This window comes from Cibotium barometz, chromosome 50 (genome assembly GCF_041138505.1).
Source record: "Cibotium barometz isolate CiBa-2024 chromosome 50, ASM4113850v1, whole genome shotgun sequence".
Taxonomy (NCBI): Eukaryota; Viridiplantae; Streptophyta; class Polypodiopsida; order Cyatheales; family Cibotiaceae; genus Cibotium; species Cibotium barometz.
The window spans coordinates 25,953,744-25,967,468 of NC_141095.1; the positions used below are offsets into that span (position 1 = coordinate 25,953,744).

Consider the following 13,725-nt stretch of genomic DNA (forward strand, 5'->3'; position numbering starts at 1 on the left):
ACATCTAGCGCCACTAATCTAGAGGAGCAACAACAAATGATATGTGAGGTTATTCATAGAATTATCCAAATTGAGAGGCAAAATAGGGGAGTGAACTTAGGTTCCACTGGCCCTATGAGATTTTTGGATACCGGCAAGGCCAAACAACCAACCCTATCACAATTGGAGACTCCCTTGGTGAGTCCCATAGACCTTTCATATGTTGTTTCGCCTGGAGTCTCAATGCAGGTTGAGCCCACAAGCAGTAACTTTAGCTTTCCAACCTTGGCTCAACTTTCCATTAAGGAATCCACAATGCCTATCCCAATGATGAGCATAACGGAAAGTGCACCTGTTACCGTTGTAGTTTGTACGTCGTCGCTACCTAGTGGAACAGTACATACAACAGTGCGTGCCAGTGCCTATCGACCATATGTACCTATCGCTACTCATGCTCATGTAGCTCCTACGCCTCTTAGTATGCCAATGGCGTATGCTCCACAACCGCCTTATCACAACCCTTATCCAAGAGGAGCTAGGCTTAGTCACATATCATATCCTACGTCATTTGCCAACATACCCAGACCAACGCCAACTCCTATCAGCCAGGCTATCCCAGAAGTGCCTCCACCAGCTATGCCTGCTCACCTAGGTGATCTCGTAGTGTTTGCTCAGACGATCAGACGATCTATTACGGAAAACATGCGGGGCATGCCTGTGAGAGAGAACCTAGAAGCAAGGCAGTACAAGTGGCTAAGCTCACTCAAAACTTCAGTGGTAACGAGGATGTTAGGAAGCACATTGAAGTCTTTGAACACGTGTGTGATTCCTTGGAAGAGCACAATGAGCTGTATAAGTGTAAAGCCTTAGGCTTAACCTTGAGTAGGAAGGCCGGAGATTGGTATCGAACCTTAAGGGTTGAAGAGCGCACTCACTACCCCACTCTCAAGAGATTGTTCTTGAAAGAATACATACATGAGGGTGTGCTTTGGGGAGTAGCATCTCAACCCCAAAAAGCTGAACGCGAGGAAGGGGAGTCAGTGAGAGACTTTATAAGTCGATTGAAGCATCTAAATTCTCGATGAGCGCTTTAATAATAACCAACTGCTTGATAGATTCATCCGAGGATTGCGCCACGAGGACATATACAATGGCCTAGTCATTAGAGGTCTTACAACGTGGGAAGCAGTCACTGCCAATGCAATCCAGTTAGAAGACAACTTGATGATTGCAGGTAAAAAGGTGTCTTCGGAGACAAAATTCGTTAGTTCGCAAGTATCTGGGCACGAGCCAATGACGGTAAAACCTATTGCCAAGGAGCCCAAGATATCCGAAATGTCTATGACCGACCTTACTAAGGCTCTCCAGGGGTAATCGAGCTCCTTAAAATAGCCATATGTACCCAAGAAGAGAGCAACAATGGTGTTCGGTTTGCTTAGGACCACATAGCACGAGTGAATGTCCCACATTCAGAGTCAAATTCAATGGGAATCGCAATGCATGTGGTAAGTATGGCCATCAATCTAAAGATTGCCTAGTACTTAAGCAAATGTTGGCAAATCAGGCACCACTAGCCTGGTCAAACACACCTCAAGCACCCGTGCTGATGCCTACACCACCTGTTGAGCAATCGTCACAGCACATAATTCCAAGGAACCCGAATGTAGTCCAGTCTGTGCCGTTACCACCGCCAGTGCTAGGACCACAACCTCCACATCCAGGGATTACCCCAATAAACCAGATGGGTTGTGAGTCACATAGTGCGTGTGGGGATTATGAAGAGGAGATAGACCCCACTGCTCCATACGGGATTGATACGTTTGAAATGACTCCCCAGTACTACATGGAGGATCATTTCGGGCAAGTCAAGCCTGTATATCAAGCGGCTGCTCTCACCACAAGAGGACAAAACCTTAATACCTTGGTGAGGAGACCACCTCTTCAATGCTACGATTGTGGTGGACCGCATCGTGTAGCGGAGTGCCCTAATAGGCTACAGAAGATCGCTACTCAGATGCAACCAAATCAAGGGAGCACATCGGGAATGTCGGTACTTACCTGTAATCGTTGTGGCATAGATCATTTGATTGCTCAATGTCCACATAATCCTAATGCACCCAAGATTACGCCCTTGAATTTGGTTGAGGTCACCAACCAGGCACAAGGAACCATACCTATTGTACCCGTGAATGTAGTTACATGATCAATGCTTCAAAATCAAAACTACATTCTCGAGGAGAGGGATACTGCATCAATTACTCGAGCAAAGAAAAAGAAAACGCGGCGGAAGAGATCACTTAATGCCATGAGCTCCAAGCCTAGTTCAAAGACTAACATAGGGACAGGAGATGACCCCGTGTATATGAATGATCCCGAAGATGATTCCGATTCAATAGAAACCATGGGGACCAAAGCCACTACCTTAAGGGAGGATCCCACTTGGGAGCTCAACGAAGGAGAATCAAGCGAACACATAAATCAGGGGAAACAAAAGGAAACTTCCTCGGCCCCACAACCAAGTCAGCTAATGCCCTCTCGACCACCCAAACTGACTGAGACTCCCAAAGACAAGCCACGTGGGCCAAAGACCCTCAAGAAAAAGATTGGAACTTACCCGAATCCAGTTGAGGAAATTGAACAAGTGCAACACTTAAGGGGTTTGGTGGAAGAAACACAAAGAGAACTGGAGCCAAACCCTAGAAAAATCCAAATTCCAGACACAGTGTTTCCTACACAAGTTCAGCCTCACAAGAGCCATAAATCGTTAGCTATACCTAGTATCATTCGAGAAGAAAGTGAGGATAGGACATCAGGAAGTGGGCAACCACCCTTCTTGCTGGAAAGAATGTTTAGTGAGGGAATGCTTGACCCCATCGAAGAGGAAGTGATTCCATCTTCACCAGTCCCTAGTCAAGGGGCGATGTCTCGAAAAGTACCGTTGAATGTGTCTAAGCTAATGGATTTCATGTCCTCTGAAATCAGAACCACGATCATATCTAAATTATACGGAGATCTTGAGCTATTCTTAGCTCTTCGGGCATTTCTTAATGGAGAACTAAAGGCAGGGCTACCACAATTTGCAAATATGGATAGACCCGACACGCTTCAAGATGAAGGGAAACATTGGGATCTACAACCCAACCTAGGTGAAGATTCGGTCATTGAAATACCCGTTAACAAGTTGGGACAGTACTTTGAAGGTGACAAATCTAATGCAACCCTCCCCATTACTACCAAGGGATTAACTCTAAAGGGAATCCTTGATGGTGGTGCTGGCGTGAGCATTGTGACTAAAAACTGTTGGGAATCTATGGGGAAACCTCACCTCGAAGTCACAAACATAGTGGTTAAGATGGCAAACGAAACTATTGCTAAACCTATTGGAATGTTAAAAGACCTTAAGATCAAGGTTCTAGGGTACAAGGTAAGACATACCTTCATTGAAATGGATTTCTCCAAGCATCCTATGTCATATCAAATGATCTTAGGACGTCCTTTCATGAGCGAAGCACAAATGGTGCATGATTGGTTGAAAAACCATGTCTACCTACAATTCCAGGACTCTGTCATTCGAGTTGATCTTGAGAATGGTCGTGCACATCCCTTAGGAAGCAAGGTTATCATTGATAATCGATCGGATACCACTATTCACTCTGTCCCATTAAGGTATTGCTATACATGCAAAAAAGAGACTGATGATGGGAAAGATTCTCCTTATATGGATGTCCTACCGGGTATGACTGAGTCGGATAACGTGGATTGGGTACACCTAGCGGCAACCATAGACACATGGAGAAATAGAGGCACAAGTTGGGTAACACTTGAGGGGCAAGATATGCCACCGTTAGTGCCAATAAACATGATAGGTGTTATACACTTGACTCGTGATGGCGGGAAAGTGGCAAACTCCACTGACACTGAAAGCAGCGAAGACTCTGACCAATGCAACTTTGAGTATGAATCTCAAGAAGAAACTGACCCTGAGCCTGATGGGGGGGATGAATCAAATATTCACCCAAATGTGGAAGCAATGTGCTCAAGGCCTAGGACGGTGACCTCCTGCAGTTCATCCGAAAGTGAGGGGGAGACAAGTGAAAATCGACCAAGTGAGTTCGAATCTGACAGAAACAAAAATCAAAAACTTGGTAAGAAGAAAACGAGACATAAGCGCCAACGCTATCAAGCTAATGTACGCACTACAATAAACAAGGAGAGATCCACCACCGCAGAATGGCTTAGTTATGTAGGAGCTATTGATGCTCATCGGAAGTTAGCGGATAATTGGGGACAATACCTCCAAAGTGTCATGTGGTGTATTTCACAACCTCATGACGTCGCCCAATTAGAAATCGAAGAGAAGCCGAAACTAAGTCGTACTGCTGCTGCAAGAAGGCGGCAAAACCAAGAGTTAGCTCAGCAACAAAAGGAGGCGAAATTGAAAGAAAAAAGCCCGGCACAACAAGAACCAGTACACTTACATCCCGCACCCGAGCATTTCAAATCATTCACCACAGGGGAACGTAAAGTGGTCTACACAAAAGCCCAACGAACGCCTATCAATGGGACGAAGGCAATTGAACTGCCAACGATCTACATGGGTGCGCTTTATGCCCCGCTGTTGTCTCAGTGATTCGTAGTGCTACTGAGCAGTAGCGGTGTCTACGATGGCCCTGCGGTAGTAAAGGAGATAGACTTAGCAGATCCGGGTGAGGAGTCTAAACCAGTTTTTATTGCTCAAGATCTCACCCAGTCAGAGGAAGCTGCACTTAAGAAGCTTCTTAAAGAATTCAAGGACATATTTGCTTGGACATATCATGATATGAAGGGTATTCCACCCTCGATGGTACAACACACGATTCCAATGATTAGCACTGCTAAACCAATCCAGCAACGTCCCTACCCAATGAATCCTAAGTACGCAAAGATTGTACAAGAGGAAATTGAAAAGCTTGTAAAATGTGCATTCATATACCCTATTGAGCACTCAGAATGGGTTTCTCCGATAGTCATCGTACCAAAGAAGAATGGGAAACTCAGAGTGTGTGTTGATCTCAAAAAGGTTAATGCAGCCACCAGAAGGGATCATTACCCCTTGCCATAATTCTGAACATGTGCTTGAAAGAGTGGCAGGCAAGGAGGCATATAGCTTTTTAGATGGGTACTCGGGTTACAATAAATCAGATCACAATTGCAGTCGAGGACCAAGCTAAAACAACATTTATCACGGAGTTTGGAGTGTTTGCCTTTCGCGTCATGGCTTTTGGCTTGACCAATGCACCTGCAACATTCCAAATATTGATAAACACGGCCTTTAAGGAATATCTAAGGGACTTCTATGAATCTTTCTTAGATGATCTTTGTGTTCATTCCTCTTGGGACGAGCACTTGATGTGTTTATGAAAAATATTTGAAAGGTGTAGATTATATTGCATCTCATTGAATCCTTTCAAATGCCAATTCTGGGTCAAACACACGGAGTTATCTTAGGGCATATAGTGTCCAAAAATGGGATTTCCACTGACGAGAGTAAAATCAAAGTCATTTTGGAATTGCCCCCACCCACCAACTATAAGGGAGTCCAATGCTTTCTGGGCCACGTTGGTTATTATCGAAGGTTTATTCTATTCTTCGCCGAGATAGCTCGACCATTGTATAAGCTTCTCATCGAGTTTATTTGGACCGAAGAATGTGACCGTGCATATGAGCTATTAAAGAAGGCCTTGGCGAGTGCTCCAATCTTGAGAATGCCTAACTGGGATTTACTCTTCCATGTGCATATTGATGCATCAAACTTTGCTATTGGGTGTGTGTTAACTCAACCTGGAGAACACAAGCTAGACTACCCCATTAGCTTTGCTAGTTGAACGATGCTGAGATGAACTACACCACTACGGAGCGAGAAGGGTTGGCAATGATATATGCAGTAAGGAAATTTTGTTATTACCTCCTTGCCACCAAGTTTGTTTTCTATGTGGATCATCAAGCATTGTTGTATCTGGTAAACAAACCATGCTCCACAGGAAGAATCACACGATGGCTATTGATTCTTCTTGAGTTTGATTTCACTGCTGTTGTGAGACCTGGCAAAAAACATGTTATGGCTGATCATTTGTCTCGCATACCTAATGGTGAGGCTCCTACAAGGGTTGATGATGACTTACCTGACACTTCCCTGTTCATGGTGGAGACAATGCCTGAATGGAGTGAGAAGATTGTTAACTTTTTGGTTAATGGCTTTCCACCCAAGGAGCTTCGTAAAGATCTAGCTCGAAAGCTGATCAAAGAATGCGAACCCTATTGCCTAATAGCCGGGACTCTTTATAAAAGAGGAAAGGATGACGTTCTTAGGCATTGTGCCCGAGAGAATGAGTATCTATACATTTTGCAAGACGCACATATGGGTGCAGCCGGTGGTCACTTCTCAGGAGACTTAACTGCGCGAAAGATCTTACAATCAGGGTATTGGTGGCCCACTATGTTCCAAGATGCATCACTCTTTGTGAAGGGATGCGATGAATGCCAATGATACAAGAAACCCCAGCGGAAATATCAGATGCCCCTACATCCGATCAAAGTAAACCAACCATTTGAAAAGTGGGGTTTAGACTTTGTAGGTCCAATTAGCCCAGCGGCCCGCAACACACAATCTCGATATATTATTGTGGACTGACTATATGACCAAATGGGCTGAAGCGAAAGCGACACGTAAGGCAGATGCAAGGACAACAGCCAAGTTCCTCTTTGAAAATATAATCACACGCTTCGGTTGTCCTTTTGAACTTGTAAGCGACAATGGTACGCATTTTATAAATGAAGTGATTAAGGAGCTCACAACAAATTTCCTGATATCCCATCATAAATCTACTCCTTACTATCCGCCAAGCGAATGGCCAAGCTGAGAGTACCAACAAGACCTTAATCTCTGTTTTGACAAAGACAGTTGAAGCTCATCGCACGGATTGGGATCTAAAGCTTACAACAGCTTTATGGGCCTATCGTACTGCGTACAAAGTGGCTATTAATTGCACACCATTCAAAATGGTATATGGCCAAGAAGTGGTCATGCCGTGGGAATTTGTCATTCCTAGTCTTCGTGTTGCTACTCAAGAGGGTTGGGATGGTAATCCATTCATTAGTAGAGCGTCTATATATCCTTGAGCAGCTAAACGAAGAAAGACAATTGGCTGTGTACAATGCCCTTGTGGAGAAGGATAGAAGGAAAAAATGGTTTGATCGCCACCTAAAGGACAAGGACATCAAGGTTGGGGATAAATTCCTGATGTATGGAGTGCAAAACGAAAAGAAGAAGCTCAAATATGCTGGTAAGGGACCGTATAGAGTATGTGAAATTACCCCGCAAGGTACCATCAGAGTGGAGACTCTCGACGGAGTTGAAACCATTGGATTCCTTAATGGGAGTAAATTCAAAAGATACTATGACCCCCTAAGCCAAGAGGAGTTATATGCAATCCATCAAAAGAAGGTAGCTAAAGAACAAGCTGAGCTTAAGAAAATACAAGCGAGAGTTGAAGCCAAAGAACGTCAACAACGTGCTAGGCGCCAACGAGAAACCAACTTCGGAATTACGCAAGTATTTTTCGAGGAGGCAGAGAAGGATTCACTGGAATCTGACCCACCTCTAAGATACCCAATTGAGTTACAGAGTCCTTAAGGGGAGGTACTGTATAATGCATTATTGGATACAGGAGCTCAACACAATTTGCTATCATATGGCGTGTGGTGTCAACTTGGAAAACCACCTTTATCCAAGAGTGCTATCCAAGTTCAAGGTATCAACAAGAAGAAAACCCCTCTCTCAGGAATTTTGCACACTCCGGTTGCCTATAACAAGGGGACCATAACTCAAAGCTTTTTGGTTGGAAGGCACTGTAAACTTAGGGCGCAAATGGATGTTGGCCACCAAGTGCAATATTGATTGGGCAACTAGACGAGTCACAACGCAAGAACCAACACTCAGTATGACCGCTCAAAATCCCGCTCCTAAGCCATCGACTCTGGACAAAATGTTGGATAACAAAAAATCACAAAGTCCAGTGGCAAAACCATCTTTGATTGTTTGTGCCACCCCTCTAACGCTTCAACGCCAAGAGTGGAAACATGCAGGGTGGTCTCTAAAGCTCCGCTTACTATGCCAAAAAGTACATACAAATGGGTCCCAAAAGCTTCGTTAACAGCTACTTCCCCTGCGCAATCTCGTTCAGACAAGAAGCCTCGTAGGAAGAAAATAGCTACCCACCCGAGAAAGGGCAATGTAACATCACGATGGATCCCTAAAAAATTATTAGTAGCCCAAGGGTACTACGAGGGGAAGGACCAGATTTGGGTCCCTAAACATAAGCTGAATCCCTCTACATCACCTGTAAAACCTTGCAAACCAATTGTTGCCACCCCAACGACAATTCAAGATCGTGGTAAGGGAAAGGTAACAGAGTGCTCCGCACCACTTCTTTTGGATTCCCAAACGATATCGATCATTACCACCTAGCTCAGGAAGGGGGGAGCCACATGAAGCTTCTAGCTCCTCATGCCAGGCACACGCTGATATAGAAGTTTCTACATGCTCTACACTTACTCTTGTCAACACCCAATAAGAGACCAATGAGTCTATGTCTCCCTTTGTAAAAGTATCGTCGGAAACCATTTCCTCCATTCGTCAATGGGAGCGTACACTAACATCTCTGCAATTGTGGATGTGGCCACAAGGGTCATAAAAAGCTATCTGCCCACATCACAACCTATGACCCGTTGGACAAATTGGTTCCAAGAGGCTGCAACATCATTGCAGAAAATATGATCTACCCAAGGAAAGGGGGAGCATGTACTCACGCTTGACATTCTATTGCTTCCTCCCTAACCTTCTCCCCTGACCATGTAATTGCCAAATTCAAGGGGATGTATATATATAGCTTCATACATAGAAAAGAAAAGAGAAAAATAAAAAATAGTAAAAAGAGCAAGAGCACAAAAAGAGGAGAAATATCCGTATACAATTAGGAACTAGATTGACCTGTCATAAACCTACTGATGCTATATCTGTGTTTGCAGATATGGCAAATGCAAGAGCATCGCACACTTCATCCACCTTTGGTGAGAGGTATCATCTGTACCTTTCTCAGATATTCCACATGTGCTATCCTATAATTGAAACTGAATGGGATCATATAGATGTACTAGCCAGAGAGGAAAATGTTGAGGAATTAGAATGGCTAATTCACCTATTGACCATGACTGACCCCTACTCCGTAGAGGACATATCCCCATTAGCCCAATGCTTTCCTTTTCCACAAGATGACTATCCTCGCATGGTTACATTCTTGATGAGTTTATGTGGATGGGAAAATGAAAAGGAAATATATGACAATGATGAATGGACGGATGAAACTCATGGCACTACTGAGGTTGACTTTATTTATTTGGATGATGCGGATAGAGGCTTAGCCTTAGGGCTAGAGCCAGGACTCTACAACATCCTCTTACCGTATCCTCAGTAGTAGTGTGGTGACTGGTAGGTAGGTTAGTGTTTTCAAGTTTTTTCTAGTTTGGATTCCTTAAACGAGTCTTTAATTTTTCACATTGATGTGCCTCTCTCGAGGTATAGTGCTTGTTAGTTGGTTGTACAGGTGGAAAAGTTTGAGGTGGGTTCGCTTTCAAGTCCTGAGATAGCCGCAACGCTCATACATAAATATCTCATCAAATTGCAGGCATTTTTCTCATCGAATCAAGGAGATCTCCAAAATACAAGTGTAATTCTTCCATACCCACTCTCTTTCGTTTTTACTGTTCAATTAATTGCATGAACTATAATGCATGACCACATGGAAATTGTCAATTATGTACTACTTAGTTTTTGAAGTTTCCTGACGTGCTAGTGTGAATCATTAATGAGTTTAACCTTATTGGATATATTCTTGAGAATGCATGCAGTCTTTAGTTAACCTTGGAATACGATTGTCTTAGGTCTAGGGTCAAACCATCTTAATGTTTGACACCTGGCCATGTGTGTGTTGACCTCTAGGACATAGCTTTTACTCCTTTGTCGAAAGGATGCAAGACAAATTATAGTTCAGGAGAGCGAAGATCAAAAGAAATAAATTTTTTAAAAAAAAGCCTACAATAAATGGCAATACAAGTCTATGATGTGCTTTAATGTTGGCCTATCGCCTTATTGATACTTGGTAGGCGAGGAGTATTCTACTCCAGACCGATGCCTTGATTGGTAGGGGATAGCCTTACCTAAGGTGAACTAATAGATTCCTGGATAATGCCTTGTGTTAAACATGGTACCAGGATCGATGTTAGTTTTGCCTAAGGAAGGTCGCCATTGTATGTAAAAATTATCACGTGCTTAAAAAAATAAAGGCAAAAGGCTCCTGTAACTCTGATGTTTCTTGTGTCCCTAGGTTCGTGGTATTAACTTGTTCTTAGAGTAGACACAGTGTGGTCATCTGTTTATTTATTAAGCTTGGTTATTTTCCTTGACTTAGGCCAGTTATAAACTTTGATTAACCTTTGACACCTTGCTAAATCTTGATTTACTTTCAATAATTTTAAACTCTTGTTAATTTGCTACACTAGCTCATTCATGTGACTCCTTAAACTAAGTCTCATTCATGTGACTCCTGTTAATTTGCTACACTAGCTCATTCATGTGACTCCTTAAACTAAGTCTCATAGCAACATCCATTGTGGTCTAACATGCTTGAATTTATACACTTTATATCTTTTGAATTCCAGCATACTTTCACTCTACTTCCCTGTTTTGCAGACGGTCTACCACAAGAACCCTATCGAGCTTACCATACCATAGCTTCCGAGGACGGAATCTACATCAGGAAGGGGGGCATGTTAACCTATGATGGACATTGAGACGTACTATGTTTTACATCATTAATTTAAATATTCTGAGTCATGGGCCGGGCTTGTCGGCACCATATGTTGAGGATAAAGGGATTGGGTGATCGCCGATGAGAGGCGCACCTTGAATATCAGCAGGGTAAGAGTTAGGATCGGTCGGCCATGTATGGACGCCCATGTGTGAACGGCCAAGTCACCTATAAGAGCCAAATGTAACCCTAAAACTCTCATTCTCATGTGTTGAATACAAGAGTGCTCTTGCCTTATCTCCTTGGTTTCCTTCTCCTACGTGAGAGAGAGAGAGAGAGAGAGAGAGAGAGAGAGAGAGAGAGAGAGAGAGAGTGAGAGCGATCACTGTGTAGCGGCACGGCGGCGGCGAGGCGGTAGAGCGGCGAGCGGCTCCTCCTTCACTGCTGCGACGCGAGAATCCTTCACGGCGGCGGTTAGAGCGGTGAGTGACACACCCTTGCATTCTGTTTGAGCTTGCTTTCTTTGTTGTATGCTTGCAGCCATTCGTGGCTTGCATACAGTGTTCGGCAAGTCCCCAGCTACGACCTGTGTGGCAAAGCACACAGTATCCAACAAGAGATTTCCTGGTAAACCGCAACTATCGTGAGGATCTTTCCAATGGCCAAGCTCGTAACCCTTGAATTCTCCAAGCTCTACAACCAATCTCACCGTGCCTCCCGCGGGAGCGTTGTCACACTGTTGCGTTGCACTAAGGGTACTCATCCCTCCTCTCACCTCATGTCACTCACGCACACTCAATAGCATGCATGAGAGAGAGAGAGAGAGAGAGAGAGAGAGAGAGAGAGAGAGAGAGAGAGAGAGAGAGGATTAGCAAGAGCACGACTCAATTGCATAATGGGATAGTATCCTGTATTATGAGAGAAATTCACGTATATATATGGCCATAAGTGTTCACACTCACTTAAACTGTGGCCGGTTGGGCACTTTAGGCTCATAAGATGCCTAATGCTATTACAATGACTACTATCATAATATATCCATGAAGTACATCACTTGGGACTTCATCCTACATGCTATCACATGCTCTTGAAGGCGGGCATCGCCCATAAATACTCTGTCACACTATTACGAGCGCCCATCCAAATTGTAGATTTGGACACCATTACTTCATATCTTGAATGTATGACCCTTTGGTGTATCTACTTTGACTCCTTGATGTAAGAGAATGGTGGTAGTTATTGCTAACCCTAGGAATAGGTTAACACATGGTTTGGAGCACACATCGCCCTCTATGAGTCCATCACCGGATAATTGAGAGTCCTAGAAGGTACATTCTAGCACTATTGGAGTGAAACAGGGTTGCCCTCTACCACCCACTCTTTTTTGCTTCCACACCGAAATTTGACAGATTAGGTGGGTATGGTCCCACACTGGCAAGCATATCGATCTCCTTACTACTTTGTGCAGATGACACCGTCGTCCTTTTTTTCAGATTCAACTGAGGGGCTTCAAAGACATTTGGATGCCTTATAGGTTTGTTGCACTTAGCGGGACCTCACTATATACCATGGTAAAACCAAGGTAATGGTCTTTAATACCTCGCGCCCCTTCACTTCACATACAGAGGGGATCTTGTGGAGATTGTCTTATCCTATGTCTACCTTGGTGTCACTTTTAGTGGCCCATGCTTCACCATGGTTCCTGCAGCACATGCTAGAGTAATAGGGGGTATGCAGCCTTGAGCTTACTTGAGCGGCGAGGGCTTCAAGAGAGATTATTAGCACCATCAGGGTTAAACTGGGCTTCCCAATTGGGGACCTAGACCCTTGCCCAATGCTACCTAATGAAGTTGTGTAAATACTATGGTGCATTAACTAAGAGAGAGAGAGAGAGAGAGAGAGAGAGAGAGAGAGAGAGAGAGAGAGAGAGAGAGAGAGAGAGAGAGAGAGAGAGAGAGAGAGAGAATATGCCATACACTCAATTGGGTCCCAATAACCCAGTAAAGAGTTCCCACCCTTCAATGTATTTGCATTTTTATGAAGTTGAAATGAGTACAATGTAGATCTTAATCCTTGACCTAAAGATATCTCCTTCCTTACTTGGATGAACTCTAGCCTTGGCACTCAGATATCTAACAGTTCCTTGAGGGAACAATCTACCTATTGAGTGACTCTCTATAATACCATGTTTGCAATTGTCTAATAAAATGTTTACTTTTTCTCCTCTGTTGAATGGAGTGCTGATGTCCTAGACTTGATGCTACCCTAGATGCACCTATGATACCCTATTGACATGTTAGTGAACAACGTAGTAGATGAGGAATGAGATGGTTGGCCTGCTTAACTCGCCCATGACTTGCTACCTGTGAGAATGGGTACTATGCAATGATACCCACAATGCAAGAACTGTACAACATTGTGTATGGACAACAAGCATAAAGGAGAAAAGAAAATCACTGTCTGCTGAATGAATATCATCAGAAAAGGTTGTACATGACGTGGAGCAGCACCACGAGGGAGGTCCCGTAGGTGCTGCCTATCACTGCAGAAGCTGAAAAGAGAGCTCTAAGAATGAGGCTAAGCCTAGCCACCTTATATAGGTGGGAGAGGAGCTGGTTCGTTAATAGAAAATTAGAGGACTGGCCAACAAAGCATAAAAAAATTTGAAATGATGCCTAAAAATAGGCAAAAAATATGTAGTGGCTGGATGCATATGTAGGGCTTCAAATGGAACCAGATACAAGCATGAATGTGCATGGGGAAGTCCATCTAGGGACGAAATAATTACCAACACCTCCTCTTCAGCGCGCTAGATGGGTGGACCAACTTTGGCACGTTGCAAAAGATCCTCCAAAGAGTCTGAAGGAACAACCTCCTCATTAAAGGCACAAATCTCACAAAG

At 43.8% G+C, this 13,725-nt stretch overlaps 1 pseudogene; it reads left to right on the forward strand.

Moving 5' to 3' along the window:
• The first annotated feature begins 1,203 nt into the window (after positions 1–1,203).
• Positions 1,204–13,378, forward strand: LOC147609982 (uncharacterized; annotated as a pseudogene).
• The last annotated feature ends 347 nt before the right edge of the window (positions 13,379–13,725 follow it).